The sequence below is a fragment of the Cavia porcellus genome, unplaced genomic scaffold (genome assembly GCF_034190915.1).
Source record: "Cavia porcellus strain 051 isolate PalLab524CR breed Dunkin Hartley unplaced genomic scaffold, mCavPor4.1 scaffold_32, whole genome shotgun sequence".
Lineage (NCBI taxonomy): Eukaryota > Metazoa > Chordata > Mammalia > Rodentia > Caviidae > Cavia > Cavia porcellus.
Window position 1 is genome coordinate 10091384 of NW_026947515.1, and position 5131 is coordinate 10096514.

The following is a 5131-nucleotide window of genomic DNA, read 5'->3' on the forward strand; positions in this document are numbered from 1 at the left end:
TGAAATTGGTAAAATAGAACAGAACAACGCAGCTTAAGGTCAACTAAGATCACACAGTGAAATTGGTACACAACTTCACAACAGGTTACTGAGATAACAGTAATAGGTATCACAGTATATTTTGTTATCTTTATCCTAGTTGTTATTTAATCACATATATCAAAATGAGATGAAATGCAGAACATTATAGAACTTATCCAAACAGAATATTGAATAGAGCTGTACCATCAATCAGAATAGAGTGAAACAATAATAAAAACGTTTTCCTTCAAGGAGATAGTAGAAGGAAGTCCCCCTTATTTGCTATGGTCTACTTCCCAGGAGATGCTCAGATTTCTGGTTCCCATTTGCTAATGTGGGGTGACAGGAGAAGAGGGGTAGGGAAGTGGGATGTTTGATTCTAGGTGGTGCATCAGTAGGTTCAGTGTTGCTTACTATGGAGACAGGCTGGTTGTTTGGTTTCACAGCGCCCTAAGTTCCAACATAGAACGGATCTTAGGAGCTGCTGCTGGTTATCCCCCTGGAAGGGCTGCAGTTTTCCAGACTGCCACCACTGACTAGGGAGGGGAGGTGATTGCTTGGCTTCCAAGGCAATTGATGAGACATTTATCTGCCTCTGCGCTTTGTGGTTGCTGGTCCTGCAGGCTTCTCACTGTGAGCTCTGCTTTAGAGAAAGAGCACAGGGAATCTTGCCATGACTCAACACAAGAATCAGTGCTCCTATTTGGCTGTTATATTAGCAGTGAGTTGCAATCTAGTATCAAATTTGCTGTCTTCAAAAATGTATATAGACACAAAATTAACGACCAAGACATAGATTTAAATTTGAACAAATCAGTCTTCATTCAGCTGTTTTGTTTGGCTTTATTTGTTGAGTTTAGTTTTGTTTTATTGAGACAAGCTTTCTGTATGTATATCAGCTGGATTTGAACACCCTATCGAGCCTAGAATTGGCCTGACCTCACTGATGCCTTCCTGTCTCGCCTTTTGAGTGCTGGGATTATAGATATGCACCACCACACTTTGCTTTTGATTCAGATTTGTAGGAGAGAATTTAAGATATCGCAAACCTGGGGTCTCAAGCTTCCTTTGAGAAATATATGTATGATCCTTTAGGAGGCGGTGATCTTTGAGGATGTGGTTGTGAACTTCAGCAATGAGGAGTGGAGTTTGCTGAGTCCATCCCAAAAGAACCTCTACAGAGATGTGATGGGTGAAATCTTTAGGAACATGGCTGCAATAGGTAAGGATGAAATCTTTTTTGGCACTCATGCTTTCAGAATATTGTTTGTTGCTCATTAGTGCTGTTTTGTTAAAAAGAATATGAAAATATTTTTAAAACTAGCTCAGACCTGGACACATTATATCATAAATTTAAACAAAATCTATTAATTTGTATGTATTACTCAACTGAGTCCTGGTATTTCTATGTCTACAATTCAGGAGGACTTGGGGATATCCAGGAAGCTGAAAAAGAATGCAAAATTTACTGGAGATACTTAAGGTAATTCACACTCACAAGGAGAGGAATGTTCTTGAGTAATTAGTGAGTCAGCAGAAAAATGACCACCAAAGAAATGAGGCACCATTCAATTTAATGTCAGTAATATTCTCCAAAGATGTATAAGCTAGTGTATATATGAGGGAATTAAATCATGAAAATGTATGACATTGCATATAGATCTGTACGAAAGGCATGCACTTTGAGATATGACATTCTCCCTTCAGTTGTTCTACCCATATATACATGTGAATACAACACTTTCATTATCTAACAATTGCTAAGATTGCAATAGAATGTGAAATAAAACTGAGTGCTCATGTTTCCAAGCCATGCTCTAGACAATCGGCGATTCTGACTAATATTCTTAGTAGGCTGGTGGAATGTTAGTGCACTCATTTTGAATATCAGTATGCAGTTGTCTCTAGAAATTGATCCCCTCATACTTGTCCTGGATATTTTTAAAATCTCAAAATCTGCATAAAATACTGATACATGCTTAGTCATATACAAAGCAGATCAAGTTATGACAGATCAGGACTTGAAGCTTATCTATCTATCACTGGATTTGTGGAGAAGGAAAATTTTAATAGACTCTCTGTGATTTTACATTCTTGTAAACCTAGCACACTAGGGTTTGCAAATCCTTTTGCAGAATGGCAATTTCAAGTTCAAACTTCACAGCTTAATGATCTATGAAAATCTGTTAAAATTGATTTTTAAAAAGCTATAGATTTATGCTAATATCTGTTGCTCATTCCCAGCCCAGAATGGAAAAAATGTGTTATATAATGTCAAAAAATAAATAATATAATGTCATTTGCCATAAGAATTAGATGGGTCTTTCACCCATCAATTCAGTGAAATAACTCAGCTATAAAACCTAAAAGGTCACTGGCTTTCTTTTAGAGGAGAAACCAAAATACAAAATGTGGAAAGAAATGAAACAGAGTTGTTAGAGAAAAGTAAGACTGACCAGATGGAAAAGGGAACTACAAGTTAAGGACAGAAGGAAGATTGTGATGGGGAAACATATGAGAATAATCTGCATGTGATACATATATGTACCCATTCCCAAAGTGAAGGTAAAGATTATGCATTTCAAAGTACCAACTTTTAAGATTTCCAAATGTGTACCAGTCTTTTGGGAATGGTTGTTTTCAACATATCTTACAAGGCCATTCTGTTGCTTCTTGGTCAGAATTTCTTAGCACGCATTAAAAACAGAACTTGATATTAATGCAGTCATTAAACGGAGACCAATTTCACAGTGAATTTTTCTTTTTTTAAATTTAATATAAGGAAAGATTAAATAAGACAAAATAAGTAGAAATAATACTGCATTCAAAGTGAAAAAAAAACAGTATCAAATAGCAAGATGATGATTACGAATGCTGATCATAGAAATAGTCATGAAATACAAAAGTGAAACATATCAAGTGGGGATTCAAACAATGAGACTGCAAAGAGTTTTGTTCAACTCTCGAAAAAAGCTTAGTAATATGGTTATAAATCCTATGTGTGATTTTTTCTTTCCAGAAATGACAAGCTAGGGAAATCTTATGGACATACATCTTGGAAGCAGTGTAAAGAAGTATTTCTTTGTAATGCAGAAGGTAATGTGAATGTGAAAGAAACAGAAACACACCACGATGTTCAGATCCATGAAAAATATTGCAGTGGAGAGAAACCCTATGTATGTAAGCAATGTGGGAAAGCTTTTACCAGGCCTGGACGTTGTAAGGCACATGAAAGAATTCACACTGGAGAGAAACCATATGTATGTAAGCAAAGTGGGAAAGCTTTTACCAGACCTGAATGTTGTAAGCAACATGAAAGAATTCACACTGGAGATAAACCATATGTATGTAAGCAATGTGGGAAAGCTTTTAACATACGTGCAAGTTATAAGGTTCATGAAAGAATTCACACTGGAGAGAAACCATATGTATGTAAGGAATGTGGGAAAGCTTTTAACACATGGGGATACTGTAAGCAACATGAAAGAATTCACACTGGAGAGAAACCCTACGTATGTAAGCAATGTGGGAAAGCTTTTAACACACGTGCAAATTGTAAGGTTCATGAAAGAATTCACACTGGAGAGAAACCATATGCATGTAAGCAATGTGGGAAAGCTTTTAAAACACAGGGAGATTGTAAGAATCATGAAATAATTCACACTGGAGAGAAACCCTATGTATGTAAGGAATGTGGTAAAGCTTTTACCAGACCTGGATTTTGTAAGGAACATGAAAGAATTCACACTGGAGAGAAACCCTATGTATGTAAGCAATGTGGGAAAGCTTTTAACACATGGGGATACTGTAAGCAACATGAAAGAATTCACACTGGAGAGAAACCATATGTATGTAAGCAATGTGGGAAAGCTTTTAACACATGGGGATACTGTAAGCAACATGAAAGAATTCACACTGGATAGAAACCCTACGTATGTAAGCAATGTGGGAAAGCTTTTAACACACGTGCAAATTGTAAGGTTCATGAAAGAATTCACACTGGAGAGAAACCCTATGTATGTAAGCAATGTGGGAAAGCTTTTACCAGACCTGATCATTGTAAGGAACATGAAAGAATTCACACTGGAGAGAAACCATATGTATGTAAGCAATGTGGGAAAGCTTTTAACACATGGGGATACTGTAAGCAACATGAAAGAATTCACACTGGAGAGAAACTATATGCATGTAAGCAATGTGGGAAAGCTTTGAACACACGTGCAGATTGTAAGGTTCATGAAAGAACTCACACTGGAGAGAAACCCTATGTATGTAAGCAATGTGGGAAAGCTTTTACCAGACCTGGACGTTGTAAGGAACATGAAAGAATTCACACTGGAGAGAAACCATATGTATGTAAGCAATGTGGGAAAGCTTTTAACACACGTGCAAATTGTAAGGTTCATGAAAGAATTCACACTGGAGAGAAACCATATGTGTGTAAGCAATGTGGGAAAGCTTTTAACACACGTGCAAATTGTAAGGTTCATGAAAGAATTCACACTGGAGAGAAACCATATGTGTGTAATCAATGTGGGAAAGCTTTTAAAACACAGGGAAATTGTAAGAAACATGAAAGTTCACATTCAATATAAAACCAGTGTATATAGGCATCATGAGAATGGTTTCAGCAGAGGTATATATTGCATAATGCATGAAAATCTTCACACTGGGCAGAAAACTTACATATGTTAGGAATGTGGGAAAGGTTTCTGCAGAAATGCTCATTGTCCAATACATTATAAAATTTGCATGGTTGAGAAACCCTGTCTGTATGTGAAGAATGTGGGAAAGCTTTCACCACACATGGATTTTGTAAAATACATCTATGACTTCACACTGGTGAGAAAGCCTATGTGTATAACAATGTGGCAAAGCTTTTACTGCATATAGTCATTGCAAAACACATGAAAAAATTCACACTGGGAAGAACCACTGGCTATGTAAGCAAGTGGAGACACTTTCAGCAGCCAGATTGTAAGGGAAATACATGAAAAAAACTCACACAAGAGATAAACCCTTTGTGTTATGGGAATACTCTCAGCATACTTGATCATTGTTACATATCTGAAAGAGCTCACTAGGCAGAGATGATATGTGGATTACCAAT

The 5131-nt window shown here is 36.7% G+C and overlaps 1 pseudogene; it reads left to right on the plus strand.

Moving 5' to 3' along the window:
- The first annotated feature begins 1661 nt into the window (after positions 1-1661).
- On the plus strand, positions 1662-4556 carry LOC134474496 (zinc finger protein 709-like; annotated as a pseudogene).
- The last annotated feature ends 575 nt before the right edge of the window (positions 4557-5131 follow it).